Here is a 20,150-nt window from a genome sequence, read left to right as displayed (position 1 = left end):
TTGTATGGAGTACTGAACATTACAAGAGGTGGGTGAGAAAAGCACTTCGCACGTTGTCCGACGAGGACTTGAGCAGGGCCGGCCGTCCTGACTGTAGACTAGCAGCTACTCGTTTTTGACCACGCAACTCAGGTGACAGTTTCCTCCTCCAGCCATGCCTGACCTCCCCTCTGCTTAGGCTGGTTTAAGTACGTGTCTTTCATGCGTCAATCACCCCCATCCTCTAATCCATAGCTCACTGTTATTTCCATTTAAAGTGTATGTCCACCATGCCCCTCCCACCACTGTAACAACTGTATACATAGGAGGGCTTTCTTTTTCATTGAATCTGCACAACAAGCACGATGCCTAGTATACCCATGTGCTCAGGGAACATTAACTAACTAATTAATTAATTTCACAAATACGTATTAAGCAGCTACTCTGAGTCAGGTACTATTCTAGCTACTGAAGGTACAGCAGTAACTAAAACAGGATCAGGAAATGCATGAAGGAATATAGAGAAACTTCCAGCTATAGCTCCTCCATGTAAAGATTGTAGAAGTCATCACTCCCATTCTTACAAGAAAAGAAAAAGCCAACAAACTATAAATTATGGCTCTTTCTTGGGTTTTTTGGAGAATTGGGGTCACAGGGCAGACCACCACCCTGAGACGTGGGGAGACAGGAGAATCAAATCGTCATAGCTGAAGCCATTGGGGCCACAAACTTCAGTGCTAATTTTGATGACGTACTGGGAGCTGAGTGTGAACTAGCACTTCCATGGGTTTAAATTTTAGGAAGCTTACAGGATTCTCACTGTGAAGAGGCAAGAATGAGCCCCTCCTGGCTCAAGCAGGGGGATGAAAAGAGTAAACAGTGTGCAGTATGCCAGAGAGTTCTCTATAACAAAGGCCTGCCCTCCAGGGGAAAAGACTTTACCTGGGTGTCTGTACTCCACCCAGGGGAAGGACATCTCTCCAACTCTAGCCCTCTCTATCCTTCCTGTCTCACCAAAGAGGGAAGAAGAAAGGGTAAGAAACATTTCTGAAGGTCACAGCCCAAGGACATAGGCTCACCAAAAGATTATAGAGTGCTTTCCCCTTCCCTACACCTTAAAACCACCCACTATAATAATAGTGGATTACAGCTGAAAGGCTATAAAGTGCAGAATCTATGTAAGGAGGAGTTCTTAGGGAAGCCCAAAGACAGAGGAACAATTGACGCCTAAGGCAGCAGCAGAAGAAGAGCAATAAGAAGAAAAGAAATCATAAAAAACAGAAATCAATGAAATTAAACACAGGAAAACAATAGAGAAAAATCAATGAAACCAAAAACTAGTTCTTTGAAAGGTTAATAAAATGAATAAATCTTTAGCAAAGCTAACCAAGATAAAAAGAGAGAAGACACAATTTGCTAACATCAGAAATTTGAGACAGGTCATCGTTACTGGTCCCACAGATATTAGCTGTATAATAAAAAAAATCCTATGCCCACAAATTTGATAACTTAGATAAAATAGACTATTTCCTTAAAAAAATGCAAACTACTAACATTGACACAAGGAGAAACAGATCATCTGAATAGAGCTATACCTACTAAAGAAATTGAATCAGTAATTAACAACTTTCAAAAAAAACAAAACACAAACAAAAACGAAACACAATGCCCAGATAGTTTTACTAGTAAATTCTACCAAACATTTAAGAACTACATTATATCAGTTCTTCACTATTTCCTCCAGAAAAACAGAAGTAGAGAAAAGACCTCCTAACTCATTCTGAAGCCATCATTCTTTAACACCAAAATCAGGTAAAGACATTACAGGAAAGGAAATCCCCAAATCAACATATCTCATAAAAATAGGTGCAAAATCCTCAATATTATATCAGCAAATCAAATCAAATCTAACACACACTTCACTAAAGAAGATCCACAGATGGCAAATAAGCCCATGAAAAGATGTGAAACATCATTTGCAATTAGAGAACTGCAAATTTAAATGAAATAAACTATACGCCTACAGCGTTTCCTTGAAAATAAGACCTACCCGGACAATCAGCTCTAATGTGACTTTTGGAGCAAAAATTAATATAAGACCCAGTCTTATTTTACTGTAATATAAGACCAGGTCTTACCTAACATAATATAAGACCCGGTCTTATTGTACTAGAAGACAGAGTCTTATCTAACATAAGACCGTGTCTTATATTAATTTTTGCTCCAAAAGACGCATTAGAGCTGATTGTCCAGCTAGGTCTTATTTTTGGGGAAACACGGTATTAGAATGGCCAAAATTCCAAAACCTGACAATACTAACTGCTGATAAGGATGTAGAGCAATGTGAACTCTCATTCATTGCTGGTGGAAATGCGAAACAGTACAGCCACGTTGGAAGATACTTCGGAGGCTTATAACAAACTTCAATATGGTCTTACATACAACCCAGCAATTGTGTTCCTAGGTGTTTATCAGACTGGTTTGAAAACTTTAGGTCCTCACAAAAACATGCATGTGAATGTTTATTCACAATCATCTAAAACTGGAGGCAACCAGGATGTCTGTCAGTAGGTGAATGAATAAACACACTGGTATATCTATAAAATGGAACACTGATGATTACATACAGAAATATTTACAAATATGGTATCAGATCAGTATAGACACATATCCTTTCCTGGCACTGTCAGCTGGGAGGGCCCAGAATCAGTAACAGCAATGAGCACACTTAGGACCCAGATCTTGATTTCTACTCCCATTCTCCAATAAAAAGAATCAGGGCTCCTTGGAGAAGTGGCTGATGCTAGGGCTGGGGCAGCAAATACACAAGATGAGCCTGGACTGTCTTGTAGTGCCAGAAAATAAGCAAGTAATTAAACACAGTTATGGGGCCATGTCAGAGAGGTAAAAGCCACCTGAGGAGGTCCCTATGACCAAAACTGTAACAAATGAGCAACACAATACAGTATTGGAGTATAACTCACAAGATAACATAAATATCTATGAGTCTACACTATTACAAAGACATGATTGAGTGAAGAAAGAAAGAAGGAAAGAGATGGATCTCCCATGCAGAAGAACTCCAAATTGATGTAGACATCCCACCTCCAGGGAAGGGAAGTGTAATTTCCACTCCTTAAGTGTGGGCTGCACATATTGTGACTTCCTTTCAAAGAGTACAGTATGGAAAGTGGAAAAAGGCAGAGTAATTTTACAGTGGAGAAACGTGACAAACACTACCTGAAGTAGATGATCAAGGTCAACAGCAACAGTGATAAGTCATGTTGATAGCATGTTCCCTTAATATAATGTGATGAAAAGGGTACTTTATCTCTGTGGTCTTGCTCCCCCAAAACATTAACTCCAGTCTAATCATGAGAAAAACATCAGACAAATCCCAGTTGTGAAACATTCTATAAAATATCTGGCCAGTACTCCTCAAAACTGTCAAGGTCATCAAAAAACCAGAGGAGCTTAAAGACACACGATGACTAAATATAATCTAATATCCTAGATGGGATCCTGGAACAGATAAAGGATAGTAGGCAAAAACTAAAGAAATCTGAATAAAATATGGACCTTAGCTAATAGTAATGCATCGATATTGGTTTATCAATCGTAACGAATGTACTACATTAACGTAAGATGTTAATAATAAGGAAAACTGGGTATGGGGTTTACCAAAACTCTCTGTATCTCTTCACAATTTTTCTGTAAATAAAAAACTGTTCTAAAAAACAAAGTTTATTAAAAGAATATATGTACACATACCTATATACACATACACATATATTATGTCAGGTGGTTATAAGTAGTACGGGAAAAAATATCAAGTCAGGTAAGGAGAATGAAAAATGATAGGAGTGGAGCAGGCAGTTTGTATAGGGTGGCCGGGAAGGGCATCTCTCTGATAAAATGATATTTGAGCAGAGACCTGAAGGGAATTAGGGTGTGCACCATGTACACGTCTAAGGGAAAGGGGTCCATGCAGAGGGAACTGTGGGAGGGTGTTTAGTGAGTGCAAAGAGAGGGAAGAGACCGGGGTGGATGGAGCAGCCTGGGTGAGGGGCAGGAGAGCAGGAGATGAAGTCGGAAAGCAACTAGGTGCCAGGTGGACCTTGTAGGCCATGGGATGGACAAAGTGAATGAATCAATAAATGAGATGAGTGGAAACTGCATCTCAAAATTTATTCTAGGTACTCCAGGCTTTTTAAAAATGGAAATGAAATACAGAATACACCATCCTCCCCCAAGCACACACAAATATTCTATCATTACAATACTCAAATCTCTTAGCCTGCAATTGTTCCAACAAGACCCAGTCGTCCCGTAGAAGCACTCTAAGACATGTCATCTCCTTTCTGAAACAAAATTTGAGATTGTTTCTACACTGGCAAAGTGAAATGAAGGCTTGAGGCCAATTTTTCATATAATTCAATTTAAAGAAAACAAACAAACACACACACAAAAAACAACCAAACTTACATATGCCTGAAATCTTTAGATAATGGAAAGAAAAGTGGATTTTCATCCCTTCGTTATTAAAGTAATCGGCTCAAACTCTCATTTCATTTTGTACATGTAGGCACAATCCAGAGTCTGTAATTAGTTTCAAACCACCAAAGTAGAAACAGAATCAAAACCTCAACTAACCGAAGGACCTTTTTTCCCTTGACTTACTTACTTGGCTTTCAATGGCTGGAGGCAGAAGGCACAAATCCAAAAAGCAAGCTCATGACAGGGACTTGTTTCAGAAACAGAACAAAATAACTTGCAAAGCATGCCTGGGTGAGTCCAGTATGAGACCCTACCTGCCACCTTCTCCATCTCTATTTCCAGTTCTACATGACAGAGAAGGCATCCTCGATGACGACATCCCCAGTCATCAGAGGACAGCCCACCAGGCTCATCGACTGCATCTGAAGAGAGGCACAAGGACACTCAATTCTTTCAGAGATTTGCACCAAGAAGAATGCAGTCAACACCACTTTTCTGCGAACTTCCCTTTAACCAGAAAGGACCCAAATAGAGGCATGCTATTGCATGAGTATGGGAGTAAAACACGGATCTCTCAATAGTGGGGACTTGATCTCAGAATATCTTGGTTTATTTAAGATAGTTGGTGCCATGCTTGGTTAAACTCCAGTCAAACTAGGGTGCAGAAGTCTTTTTTCCGCTCCCCACAATAGCCTCATCCAGTTCCTGGCAGCTACCAGGAACAGGTGCGTCTGGTAAAGCTGCCAGGGATGGGCCCTTGAGAAGGTGGCTGAACAGATTGTCCAGTCCTAGTCCCAGGAGCCAGCAGAAATCTGGTGGAGATGCCACTCATGCCGGCAGGGGAGGAGGATCCTGGGTGCTGAGATGGACTGTGACTTTGAGCAAAAGAAGTAAAAATGCCTCAAGGGCAAATGCAAATTATTCAGAGAAGGGGAGCTGGAGGAGTGGTGCTGGGCACCAGTCCTACTAGGGTAGGAAGCTGGAACCAAGGGGGCTGGGAGTGACTAGGAGCCAGGAGGCCACGGTGAGGGCCCAGTGAGGGGAGGCAGTGAAAGGTTCCAGACAGGCTGTGAACAATGCCGGTCTGTGGCAAGGAGCCTTGTCAGTGAGAAGTCTCTGACCCATAGGTGTAGAGGCGGGAATGTCAATGTACAGGTAAAGGCGTGGGATGGGATACCTCGAACCCCAAAATGCTCCCCTGGGTAAACTCGCCTTAGAGGCAGTGTGAAAGTGACTAAGAGCCTAGGCTCAGCAGCCAAAGCGCCTGGTTCAAAGCTTAGTTTCTCTATTGACCAGTGGTGTGGCCATAGCCACGTCGCTCTTTGTGCCTCAGTGGTCCCATCTTACAAAGGGGATAACAATGGCCCCTATCTCGTGGGGTTTCTATGATGAGTAAATGATTTAACATATAGAAAATAGCTAGAAGAAAATACAGAAAGTGCTGACACGCAGCAATATGTGTTATCTACAGTTCTTACTATTATCACCTCTGAGAGTTGATGGAAAGACACAATGAGATGCTGTGTAACTCAACCAGCATATAATTCTTCCCTTTCCCCTCCTTCTTCACACATAATTTTTAGCAGTGGAGCCAGGACTTGAACCTACATCTTCAGACTCCAAGTCCTATGTTCCTTAAGAATGGCTGTCTAGTAGCAAGGTCTGAGCAGCGGGGGTCATGACCCTCGGACTCCATACGCGTGCCCTTCTCTTCTCGCCATGTCCTCTTCAGTCATCCCAAACCCAAGCTCCTGTCTCACTCCAGGTTGCCTTACAACTGCACATTAACACTTCTGGATTCATACTACCTCCTCCACCTGCCTTTCCCAGCTCCCAGCCAGCCTGATTCTGTTTGCAGAATGATTTCTTCACGACAGCATCCCCTACTCAAAAGCACTTCGTAGCTCCCCATTGCCTGTGGTGGGATGTATCAGACTGGCTGAGATAGAACCCTTAATTCCTCTCCTCCTGAGTCCATGCTCAACGGAGAATAGACAACAACCTCAGAACAAGGAGGAACAATTTTACAGGCTGAAGCTAAATGATATTGTATGGGCACACTATGAAATCCCAGCCACAAGCACATGCGTCCACAGAAGAGAGTAACAACACAAAAGCCCTCACAGTTGAAGTAAGCATGTGAAATATTTCTAATTTCCCCATTCATATTTGATAGCTATGCTCTCAGCTTCAATGTTCTCATTTTGGACAACCACTGAGATTTTTTACTTGAATGTCAGTGTTCAGCATAAAACAAATGTTCCAAAAGTCACCAGCAACATATCCTCTGAGGGTCCCCGAATGGAGCGTAGATTCCTGTATGCTCAGAGGTCAGGAGTCGTTTCGCATCTTTTAAATGAAACTAATGATACCGACCTCATAGAGCTGTTTGATGGTCTGGGATAATAGCTATAAAACTGCTCAGTCTGCTGAATTGCAAATATAATCAGAAGAGAAGCAGAAGAATGTTGGAATTGATAGGCACCTAGGAAGGGAGGCAGAAGGAAAGGAGTGCCACGGGGAATGCAAAGGATCGCTAATAAAACAGAACGTTCAGCATCTCCTACGTGCCAGCACCATGCTAGGCATTTTATTTATATGATGTCAGGTACTGGGGAAGAGCACACATTCTGAAGTCAGGCCACTGGGTTCTCATCCTAGTTCTGTTACCAGCTGTGTGACCAGTTACTTAAAATGCTCATGGCTTCTTTTCTTTATCTTTAAATTGGGATAATGTAAAGCAGGGGTTGGCATTTTTTCTCTGTAAAGGGCTAGATAGTAAATAGTTTCGAGTCTGTGGGACACACACGTTCTGCTGCACCTACTTAACCCTGCTATTGTAGCATGAAAGCAGCCACACACAGAGTGAGGATATGTGCATGAACGGGCATGGCTGTGTTCCGATAAGGCACTATTTGTAAAAATGGGCAGTGGGCAAGAACTAGGCCACAGGGCCAGAGAATCCTCTGTTAGGATTCTCTCCCAGAGAATCCACCTCCGAGTGGCCAGGGGATTGAAGAGTTAATGCAGTTTATGCTCTTAGAACAGTGCCCTGCACAAAGAAATGGCTCAGCAAATGTTAGCTGTTGCTGTTATAATGAAACCATGGAACAGGTAATAGAATGCCCTTTTATAGGGAAGAAAACTCAAGTTCAGAAATAACTAAGTAACTTCTCCGAGATCTGACATCTTCTAATAGCAGCAGAGTCAGGCTTAGAGCATAGGCTTGTTGGACTCTAGTACTTTTTTCCACTGCAATTTTTGTCTACTTCAAAGATCTTATCAGAACCAAGACCTTTCATAGACCCGAAAGGAACCTTCCTCGAGTCCTCTATCTCCAAGTTTTCTGGGACCTGACTCAAACTGGTGACACATCGAATGATGAAACTGGGCCTGGGATCCAAACGAGCATTGCAGGAAAGCCCCTAACTTGATTTCCGTTGAATCCTGTTTCCCGTCATTGGGGAACAGGTGTGCAGTCCCGGCTCACTGCCCTCCCTTGCTGGTGCTCACACAATCTCAGCCTTCCCTGGCCTCGTTGGTTTCCTATGACATGGATGGATCAGCTGCCTTTGGGGAGCCCTAATTAGGGGCACAAATACGGCAGCCTTCCCAAATCCCACATTAGTTCTGCTTTGGAATGCCAGAACTTTTCTACCATGGAAAAATGCTTCATGCCCTGACTCTTAACAAACCCAGCAAATTCAAATGCATTTGGGGGAAGGGAGAGGGGAGCATGAATTCCAAGCTGTTATGTGAGAAAGCAAGGAAAGAAAGGGCTTTCTTGAAAGGGGGAAACAAAGGGCATCCAGAAATGTCACCAAAATGCCCTGCAAACTCTCCAGCTTGCCCCAAGTTGTTCTTTGTCTGAAGGCCTTCAAGTGTGATTTATGTAACTCTTTCCCTCGGTCAGTGATTGCCTTCTTAAACCTGAGACTCTGAAGTCGGTACAGCAAAGATTTCTTTCCATACTGCAAATATTTGGAATAAAAAGAAAAAATAATCCCCATTAAATGGCATGGACTTTGTACATTTCAAAACTGTCCACCTATCTGACTTATTTCTCTTTCTTCCTCCTGCTTCCTCCCTCCTCCTCCTGTCCTCTCCCCTCAAAGCCCAGTCTAAAAACCAGTCTATTCTAGGGAAAGCCTCTTTCTGCAGCTGAGTAATGCTTAGTCTTGTACATGTGGATTTCACAGCAATCAGCTGTCTGCTTTATGTTTAATTCCACATCTTCTGGAGTAAAACCATTCAGATGCCAATCCTCAAAAGGTACTGCATGTTGTCTATTTCCAGAGTTCAGTGGACCATTGCGTGATCCTCATCAAAGGACAGACATCAGTTTGGACTTGAACTTGATGTTCCTACAAGACAATGCGATGGTGGAGGCCACTGGCCTGGGAGTCACACAGATTCACCCACCACTAGGTCTTGGAAGCCTAGAATCTCAGTGTATCCTCCAAGCTCCAGGATGACACCTAACCCAGGCCTCTGACAGGATAGATGCAGCAACACTTCAGTTGGCCACCATGGGCCTTCAGCCCAGGGAAATGGCAGCCTCTGTGGGGCTTGGTACCTCAGGAGAGAGGAAGGGCAGTTTAATTAGTGTGGCCACCGTTTATGGTTCTAATACACTCGCCTTGGAGTCCTAGATACTTTTGATGCCCAATTATTAACAATTATGTCAGGACATAAGGTCTGTCCTGGGTCTGTGATTACACTTCCACTTCACTTCTCAGGAGCTCTGGGTGTTTGGGAGATTTGGAGAAATGCCTGACATTGGGCCCTTCTCTCTCTCTCGGGTCCTAGGAAACTGGGAAGTTTCAGACTTTGAATTTTGATTTTGATGCTCTTATTCTGTGTTGTCTCTTCTAACAGATTCCACCAGAATTCAGACATCACAAAAGCAAAGATGTACCTAGAGCACACAAGTTCTAACTGTATACAACAAGTACTAACTGTATGTAGGGTGGAGACTTTCTGATGCTGGTGGCTGGGGAAGAGGCTCCATTTCCACAAGCAGGAAGGGCTATCTTCTTCGAAGGCCTCCCTCAGGAGTTCCCAAACTTTGGACCAATCAAATATCCACACCTTTTGGAGAACTGCAAACTCTCAGCTTTTTATTTTGCTATATAAGGACCTTAAAAAAAAAAGACTCAACATTTACTCTGACCATTATGTCATAAAAAAGACACACACACACACACACACACACACACACACACACACACACGTTACCATGAACTGAAAATAAAGGGAAATCATTTAAATTGTCTACATTTAGATTCATTAAAAACTCATATACTGCCCTTAGTTTTTCATTTCCTGTGAAACTTTCATTACCTAATGAAACTTGGTTAAGTACCTGCTGTGAGGGCCACTTCATGGATATGACACTTGTGTAGTCACACAGGGTCCCCGCCAGTAAGGGCCCAGGCTTGCAGTTTAGTGATCTGCAGTCGCTGTGCTGAAATTCTTCATTTTATCTTTGCATTCGTGCTTTGCAAATGAAGGTGGATGGCACCATGGAGCACGGCCGGCGGCTCTGCTGCTGCCTTTGGTTATCTAGGGTTGGTTCTTAGCTGTCTGTTTCTTGCCTTTGGGTGCCCTACTCCACATCCTCATGGCTCACCACGCACCCCTGGTAGTGACAGGGTTACAAGTAATGGGAGGAAATGCAGGGATCAGCACAGGTGTAGAGAGAGCCAGGCCAAGCAGTGAGCCTGTGGTGTTTTGGGGGGTGGGGCAAAGCAATGGCTCCCCCGCCCCAACTCCCACTGCCATGGAGTGTTGGGCAGGTAACTGGGAAGCTGGACACCCCTGGGGGTCACCCGTCAGACATAAAGAGAGGCAGCAGGCCTGCAGGAAGGGATTTCCCCGGCTTGGACCAGGGCCCCTCACTTTCATTTTGCACTCGTTCCCTCAATTTATGCAGCCAGCCCTGCCTGCAGTGGCCCTCCGGTGACACCGGAGAACTCCTCAACTAGTGATCGATCTTTGCCCCTAAATAGCTTCTCCACTCCTGTCACTTGTAAGTGGCTCTTTGAGTAGTGGCTGTGAACCGAGACTTCCTTGCGGGAGGCAGATTTCCCCAGAAGCTGGCACTGGGCTGTCGGGAGCCATTTTACTCTTGGCCTGATCTAGGCGGCTAATTGTCATTCTTATCACCCTGCACTGGTGGGTGGCACATCACAGTTTCGAAAGCACTCTTCTCCTGTGTGCATGTGTGTGTCCATACACTGATCTCACTTTCTCTAGCCTGATGAACCTGAAAGAGCTTATACTTTGGATTTTCAGACAAACTAGGTTCATGTCCCAACTCTCACTTTCCGGCTGTCTGGCTTTGAGCAAGTGAGTTGTCTTTCTAAACTTTGAATTCCTTATTTGTAAATGGAGATAATAATATGTCTACCTACCTCACAAAACCTAATTTAAAGGTGAAATGTGGTCATACAATCCAGCATGTTATCAGGTGATCAGTTAACATCCCTTCCTTTCCTCTTCTTCACCTGCACCTGAGAGATGAGGAAGGATGCTTGGGGGTGGGTGGGGGACAATGTCTCATCTGGGGAAGCCCACCCAGTAGGGGCTGAGCCAGGCATCCTCTGGGTCCAGGCGCCTTTCCACTGTTCGAGAGGCAACACTGCCAGGAAGGAAAAGCCCTGGACAGGTGAGCAGCAATAACTGTGGAAACCCAAGAAGCTGCTTCTCAGGAGATCTGAGGGCACAGGATTCGTCAGCTTTGACAGGTGAGAAGAAATACTGAAATGGGGGGAAAGATGTTGGAGGGAAGGGAAAAGCCTCAAGTATAAACCCAACCTCCTTCCCACCTCTCCCACATTCCGGTCCTGCTGTTGGAGAGGCTGGCATGCCTTTGGTTATGGCAGTGGAAAGGTTCAGGAGGGCAGCAATAGGTGTTCTGTTTTGGACTAAGAATCAGGAGGCCCAGATTCTAGTCTCAGGTTTTCTCTCTATAACCTTGGGAGCATCACCTTCCACTCTGGAACCTAATGTCCTCGTCTATTAAATGCATTAGACTAAATGACACAGTCTTTTCCAGCTTTGATACTCTCTCTCTTTTTAAGTTAGAGAAAGGATAGCTATAAAAATGTATTCTGTAACAAGCTGGGACATGCCCACTGAACTAGGATGGGCCCCTTTGAAGCAGTGGCCTTAGGAAGGCCTGTCTCCAGTCCTGGGATGCTGGCTCCGGGGGCAGGGCCTTTGTTGAGACTCCGCAATGGCTGACCATCTGATGATCCCTGCATCTCTACTCACACCCAGGGCACCTCATTTGAATGGGCTGTGACTGGCTTCATCAGTAGGGACAGATTCAGCCATATTCACGGGAAGTGTTTCAACAGTCATCACCAAACAGAAGGAGCACAGTGGGCTGTTGTGGTGAGAATTCTGGGGAGTACTATTTATGGCTGTGTTTTGGTTTACCCTCAGCCTAGTACACAGGGTACAGTTGAAATTGGCCCCAGCTGAAAACACTCTCTTGTTTCTCAGGGCAAAATTTCCAAACTTTTACATGCAGCCTGTCGGCTCCAGGGCTACCTTCCCTGCCTCCGCTTCCTCCGGGCCCCAGAGAAACAGCGGCACCCCTCACTCCTCCTCTTCCCCTCCCCCTCCTGCTCAGCCTCTGAGTCATTCCCAACGCAGGCAGGACATGTATTAACAGCATATCATTAGGGATTTGGAGCAGGACGGACCTGGGTTCAAATCCCAGATCTTCCATTTTCTAGTTCTGTGACCTTGGGCAAGTCCCTTAACCTCTCTGACCCTCAATTTCATAAGATGAAAACTGGAAATAACAGAATTTCCCCAACAGGACTATTTTTAGAATTTAAATAATATATATATTGCTGAAGATGAAACCTGGTGGACATCCTTAATTGTGTTTTTCTCTCTGCCCCAATCATTTTGGACTAGTCCACAGGACAGGCTTCTGCCTCAGTTTCCCTTCCTGAGTTGATCTTCCTTCCTGTCTTGTGTTCCAGATCCACCAGAGTGGACTGGGCTGGGGCTCCGCCTGTGCTACCACTTCTCTGCCCCAGGGACCCCTGACTGTAGGCAGGGACGCTCCTGTGGACGGACAAGAGATACGAGTATCAGTAATAGTTCATTTTATTAAGCACCTTCTATGTGCCCAATTTATTATCATTTCCACTTCATAACAAGCCTAGAGGTAAGCACGATTATCAACCTAACTTTATAGATCAGCAAACTGAACGTTGGAGAGGTGACATCCTGGGTCACGGGGCCAAGTGTCTGACCCCAGTGTCTGACTCTTAGCCTTCTCTTCTAATCACCAGCCTCTTTCCTTTGGAGCCCTGGGTACTTGCTGCATGTTCATTGCTGTCTTTTTCTAAGAATCATTACCACAGTCAGCACCACTTATTGAATACCTATAATCCTTGCATCTATTATCCCATTTGCCCTGCCCAGCAATCCCATGAAGCAGGTATTTTTCACACCCATTTTACAAAGGAGAGGGCTGAGGTTGTAATAAGTGTGTTATTCAAAGTCAACTGGCCATCAAAGGAGGAGCCAGGATTCAGGTACCATATACAATATCTTGGTAGCTCCCTGCACACCGTACTATGTGCCACATGCTTTATAAATATTAACTCTTGTAACAGCTCTATAAGGTAGGTAATACTACAATTCCCATTTTCCAGATAGAGAAGCTGAGGCAGAGAGAAATTAAGAAACTTGCTCCAGGTCTCACAAGTAAGAGTGACAGAGCTGGATGTTAAACCCAGGCCATCTGCTCAAGTGTCTGGGCTCCCAGCCTTGAGTATTGTGTTGGTCATAAGAAGGAAGACAGGTGAGGTGAGGGAAAAAGATGGCTGCAGAGGCAGAAGGCATTATCCTCGCATAGGCAGGAGGCTCAGTGAGTCCAGAAACAACAACAGCTCTAGAAGAACCCTCCACCCACGTGGATTGGAGCAGTCCCCCAGAGTCCTGGCTCTTCTCTTCCAAAAGGGGTCGGCCACCCTGGAGAATTTTCCAGCATTGAGCAATGGTACGTGTTTTGTTTCCTTTAGGCCCACTGATATGCATCATGAGGAAATTGCCTCAGACTCTTGAGAAAGCTGTGATTCCACTATTTAGCTACAAAATCCTCAGAAGAGATGGAAGTCAATGGTTTTAAATGACCAGTTACATTTAAATGTTCAAGGGGTGGGGGGAACGCCTTTTGTCAGGAAAGGCAAAAACAAACATGTATTGAGTGGCTCCCACGCCAAAACACGGCAGTTGTTAAACCTCATGAAAACCTTCTGAAATTGTGATTTGACCCATTTTAAACAAATAAGCTAAAACTCAGAGCAGCAAAGTGATGTCCCAAAATCTAGTGGCAAGTAAAGGAGCCTGGTATGGTCCAAGGCCCACACATGTGACTTCGGGTTGCATGTTCTTGGCCAGCTCCCTGCTGCCTCTCAGTGACCCGTGACTGATCCATATGGTTTTAGAATTTTCCCATAATTAATGGTGAAAGTACCAAGAGTGTCTGACCAAACACAGAGACCATTCAGCCAACCTGGTATGTTTTGGTTTAAAACATTATCATTCTGAAAAACAGCTTCAGGAGAAGAAATAGTTTACAGGGAAAGTTTCCAAGAAATCTTGCAGTCATAAAAAAAGAGATTCACAGATGTGAGTACATGAAAATTTGAAACTCCTGTACAAGGTATCATAAGCAAAGGTAGATGCTGAGGCATATATTGTAAGTCTTCAATATATATGTTGAACAAAAGATTGATCTATAGGTTATATATGGAACTCCTCCAAATCAATGAGGAAAAGACAGACAACCCCATAGGAGAATGAAGGAAGGGTATTAATAGGCCATTAACAAAAAACAGATACAAAGTGACTATATATAAAGAAAATATTCATTGCTACTAGTAACGGGGAAAAGGCAAAGGAAGAGAACAATGAGCAGTCATTTTCTGCCTGAGAAATTGGCAAAATTGTTAAATGATTGACAATATCCAGTGTTGGCAAAGGCACGGGGCACCACGGCCAGGAACACGAATGGAGGCAGCCCTTTTGGAGTACATTTTGGCCACAGCTAATAACATTTTAAATGTGCAAATCCTTCCAGTAGAAATTCCACTTTTTTGTGTCTCTCCAAGAGAAATCTTCATACTTGTATAAAAGGAACCATATCGAGGATGAACCTTGTATCACCATTTGTAAAAGCTCAACACTAGAAACTACCTAAATGCCTATCAATAGGACACTGGTTAAATAGGTATTGATATATGCACTCTGTAATTACTACCAATATGTCATAGACATGGGGCAACTCTACTATTCACTAACTTACTCCAAAATTTCTCCTAAGTGGAAAAAAAAGTTGCAGAACAATTTGTACTACATGATCCTATGCATATGTCTGTGAATGCGATAAAAAGGTTAGAAAGACATACGGAGCATACAATAGCGATTATCTCTGGGATCTGGAGAAGTTCGTGCCTTTTGCCTTTTATTCTACATTTCTATACTGTTCGAGTTTTTCCAGTGTAAGTGTATTCCTATCATTTTTCAATTTTCTACAGAAGAACAAGTTGGCCACAGAAACAGAGTCACAGGCGTCACGCTCTGGGTTATACATTGTTTGCCCAGGACTGAGAAATAGGCTGACCCAAAGTGCAGGCTCCCCCTTCTGCTGATGGGAATGGAAAGCAGCTCATTTGGAAGCCACCTCTCTGTCTCTGTCTCTCCCCCCCCCCCGCCCTACCCCCCTCTCATTTCCAAAGGTGCTCACACACCTGAGCATGCGCACATATACACACGTTCCTCTGGTGCACACGCTACGCTCTCAGAGTAACTGCTGGTTCACGACCCAAGAACTGAATCCTGGACCAAAGTGATTCTTGTCATCTTGATAAAACTCATACACAATCACACCCCAATACAACTGCAACAAAAATAACAAATTGTCAGGCCCCATCAGCGCAAGCCTTGATTTAAACCACGGGGTCCAGTGGGCACACACTGGATGTGAAGCTCCTTAAATAATGGCTCTGCTAGCCTAAAACATATCAGATGTTCCTTTCGCCTCCGCTCGCCCAAGACATAAACTATGTGTTCAGGGGAAAGCAAAGTCAAATGACTCATGACAGAGTTTGTTTTTAGTATGAATTATTTTTTCTGGCTCCTTGATTTTAAAGAGGATCCTTTTCAGATGAGCTGAAGCAAGGATTGCTGGGAGCTGGGCTCATGAGCCTTCCCACCTCTTTTTGAAACCTGGAAGTGGATGCCTGGCAAGGAGCATTTATTACCTATTATGATCACTCCCATCATGCATTGCTTCTTTTTTCCTTTCAAAACAAACCATGGAACAGTAGCCTGTGGTAGCTGGGTTGGACGTGGAAAGAGCACTGAATTTGGAGTCTAAGAAACTTGAGTTCCAATTCAAACTTTGCTATTTACTAATTGCATGCTACTGGGAATGTCACATGACTTTTCCTGGGCTGCAGTTTCCTCGAGTGTGAAATGAGAAGAATAAGCATCACACTGGACTGTGGTGGGGATTCAATGAGGGAATGTGGGTAACATGTCTGCCCCACAAGAGGCACTCAGTAAACGGTACCAGACTAGATGCCTCAGGGTAGAGATGGTGTCCTCTTTACCTCAGGATCTCTACTGCTTGCCTTACAAAGGGATATAAAATATTTGTGTGCCAGGCAGGCACTGTTCTAACTGCTTTACATGGATTATCTCAGTCCTCAAACATAACTCTATAAGGTAGAAACGAATGTTACCCACATTTCATGGTTGAAGAAATTGAAGCATAGAGAGGGTAAGAAACTTGACCAAGGCCACACAGGTGGTTAGCAGAGGGGCTGGGATCTGAATGCGTGCGGCATGGCCCTAGAGCGGGAGGCGAGAGGGAAATTGGGCAGACCAGAATCTCCTTCTGTGGAATCTAAGGAAAGGCTACATCAGGAATAGCCTACCTCTTGGAACACCTTAGACAGAAGGGGAAGGAGAAGAACATCAGGAATGTGGTCATTCATGGCCTTGAGAGAACACACGTGGTGGCCAAGCAGACCTCCCCACGAGAGCGGCAGATTAGGGCAGCTTCTTACGATGCTCTAGGCCTAGAGACGCACATGCATCTGGAGGAGTGAGCACTGCAGGGCAGCGCTGCTGGCCAGGAAGGATGGAGCGGCTGCCTAGCTGGTGCCCATACATTTACTGCCTCCCTCTCCTCAGCAGATAGAACTAAAGTGAATACAGAATTCCAGAGCTGGAAGGGACCTTGGGCACTGCATGGCACTATTTCACTGTACAGATTAGAGAACTGTGACTTGCTCAGTGCTGCACCACAAGTTAACGGAAGAGCAAAGATTAGAACTCAGCAGACGACTTTCCCAGCTGGCAATCTGCCTCTGGCATCTAGAACACACGAACAGCCACTCTCCTTTCCCTGCAAAGCCTTGGAGTCATGACTTCTTTTTTCAGTCAGTAATCCAGCTCATAGTTCTCATACAATCAATGTTCAGCAAAGAGGAATACTGGCCACGGAGCTTTGGATATGTCCGTCCCATTGATAAGGCCATCCCTGGAGTAAGATGAATGCTTAGCTTGCTCTCCCAATAAATCACCGAGTGATTGACAAGGCAAGCAACCTTTTGATAATAATATGTGTCTCCGGAAGAGGTTGCTTACAGGGAAATTATAGGCAGAATTTGGAACAGTGATACATCACGGTGAATAAACACAGTGCCTTTTGGCTCTATACTTCCATGTCATAAGCTGCCCCTACACCATGTATGTAGACAAACACATTCATTTATTCATTCACTCAATTTCACATTTTCATCCAATACATGACTGAGTTCACCTATAGGTTCATGAATGTTTTTCCCCCCAATTCTAAAATTCTGTACACCCTCCCCCCATCTCAGTCCCTCAACACACACACACACACACACACACACACACACACACACACACACACGAGTTGTTTAGTTAACACTTCCAAGTTCTGGCTCAACTGTCATTCCTTTGGAACGTTTTCTCTGACTCCCCAAGGCTGGGTGAGGTGTGTTACCTATCATAACACAGAGCACACTCTATCACAGCTGCTTGTCTTACTGCATTTCTCCTCTGCAATATTGTAAGAAACTTGAGAACAAGGACGAATCTTTCTTGTTCAGAGCTATGTCTGTGAACAGAGAAAGAGAGAGAGAGAGAGACCTGGCACATAGATGGCGCTCAAGAGCCATTTCTTAAATAAATGACTGCAAGAAAGAAAAAACGATGGAAGAATGATTATGACATAGACTCTGCCTTCAGTAAGCTTCCAGTCTAGGGGGAGGCAGACACACCAAGGAAGTCACCATCCACGTGAGAAGTATTGCATCACAGTCTGTTCTGTGCTGCAGCAGCACTGGAGAATGAATGAAGGACTACCTGTGGGAAAAGGGGTGAGATTTCACTTTTGCCTTATGTTCATCTCAATCTGACTTTATAGGATAGAAATGTGTAGGATGAAGCCACACAGTGTAATCTTTCTCAGTCCAATTCTCCTGCCTGTGCCCCTCCCTGTCCCCCAACTCCCAGGGACGACAGCTCAGGATTTTGCCATTCCAGACCATTTCTTTGAATTCAGTGAAACCACAGTCTGTGGCAGAAAGAGTGTCAAGAGAGCTGAGAAAGTGAGTGTCAGATAAGAGAGAAGAAGAGGTCCACACCACAGAATCCTCCTTACGTAACACATTCTAGTCTCCCTGTTCGTTTTCCTTTTCCTTAGACACATTCAATCATTCCTACCTCAGGACCTTGGCACTCACTGTGATTTCTGCCATTCGAGTTTCATCTCAAACATCCTTTCCTTGGGAGGGCCTTTCCCACCACTCACATGGCCAGTCCTTCGTGCCCAGTCTGCCCAATCCCTCTTTGTTCCCTTACGTTGCTTTACTACCTTTCACAGCATGTTTTGCTACCTGAAATCATATTGTTTACTGTGATGACTAGTTTTGGAATTACTTGTTACTGGACTCCTGCCAACTGGAATGTACATTCTTTGAGGACACTGCTTTTCAAGTGACACAGCTAGAGGTACTCGGCGAGGTAAGGAGACACGTATCCAAGAGTAAAGTAGATGCAAAAGCTCCCAAAGAAAATGTGATGCAAAGTGACTTCTAATGTTTAAGGAAGAATCAATAATATCGACTCTTTTATGGCACAGTAACTGTGGCAGGCTCCTACAATGCCAAGTTGAAGTTCCCCTTTTGGGGGTTCATAAACATTCTGTGAACATATATAAAATGGCGATCATTTTAATTCCTGTCCCATAATATTGCTGTGGTGATGAAATGAGTTAATTCATATAAAGTGATTTGAACAGTGCTTGGCATATAGAAAGCATCAATAAATGCTGCCTATCATCCTTATCACTATCATCTACAAAGAGATATGACATGGAATATTTATAAGAATGTTATGTATTGCTATGCACTATACTTACTTTTTGTTTTCAAACTGAAACACAGAACTTCTACAGTGTACAAAGCTAAGCACTTTGTTTATGTACCCTATTCCGAATTTAATATAGTACGAAAATTGTTTTATAAGAGCTATTTATCAGCATTTATATAATCAAAGCATTGTATTGTGTTTTTAATAACCATATATATGATTGTTTCAATCCAGGATTAAAAGTTTTAAGACGTAAAAACATGAAGAACCATGTAAGAACTGTGAAAAACTAGAAGAAATGATAAAACATTAGTGGAGAAAATAAATAGGCTATATAAAAGCTGAAATAAAGCTTTCTAAGGACTAATACAGAGAACATGGAAGAAAGGAAAGAGAACATTTGGAGATGTGAGAAGCAAGAACTTACTGCAAGAACAGTAAATGGAGGCACCATACACAATAATCATTTTGCCGCAATTACTGGGACATGACTGTTACAAGGATGAAAACAGAAAGCAAACTGCTGAACACAAGAACAAGAGTAAAACATGTTAAATAAATACAATGATATTTTATTAATAACTTAAAAAAACCTGCTAGAACCGAATATATTATTCCAAGTTTGGCTAGATCTCTATAAAAATACTTTTTTGTTACAGCTCTTTTCGGTTTGTCACTAGATTGGAAACCTAATGGACAGAACCAACAATCTACCTTACTAGGCTGCCACTGTCTTCTCTCTCCTTCAAACCCAAGACCCACAAGCTTTTTGTCACTGCACCTCAAAGAGCATACTGAGAACATTGTAATAGCACATGCAATGTTCCCTAGTTTCCCTAGGTGTCGCTATTGCAAAACTAACAGAAGCCTGAATGGAATCGTCAAAAGAAAAAAAGGAGAGAAAAAAATAAACATAGTAAGTACATTTAGTACAAAACAGTAACAGCTCATAAGGCAGACTTCACTTATTACAGAAGCTACAAACAATTTAGTGTCTCTAAAACAATTATTAATTTCCTTTTTAATTCAAGGGTTCACCCCATAAAGAAGAGACATCTCATTTTTTAGCCAGAAACAAACAAAAAACTCAAGGTCGTTTTCTCTCCCTAAAACATTTACATTTAAGAACTCAGTGGAGACCTACACAGTGCTCAAAGTCTGTGGTATAAATTGTCTTATAATTAAGATTGGCTTGATAGCACAAAAACTAGCATTCAGAGTAAAAATAT

The 20,150-nt window shown here is 43.4% G+C and overlaps 1 protein-coding gene across 15 annotated transcripts in view; it reads right to left on the bottom strand.

Annotated features, from left to right (window-relative positions):
- The window catches only part of FGGY (FGGY carbohydrate kinase domain containing), a 378,919-nt gene that overhangs the window by 28,984 nt on the left and 329,785 nt on the right, over positions 1–20,150 (bottom strand). The window lies entirely within an intron of this gene.

Source organism: Rhinolophus sinicus, linkage group LG06 (assembly GCF_036562045.2).
Source record: "Rhinolophus sinicus isolate RSC01 linkage group LG06, ASM3656204v1, whole genome shotgun sequence".
NCBI lineage: Eukaryota > Metazoa > Chordata > Mammalia > Chiroptera > Rhinolophidae > Rhinolophus > Rhinolophus sinicus.
Note: the sequence above shows the minus strand (reverse complement) of the source record. Positions and strands in the feature narration are given on the sequence as shown.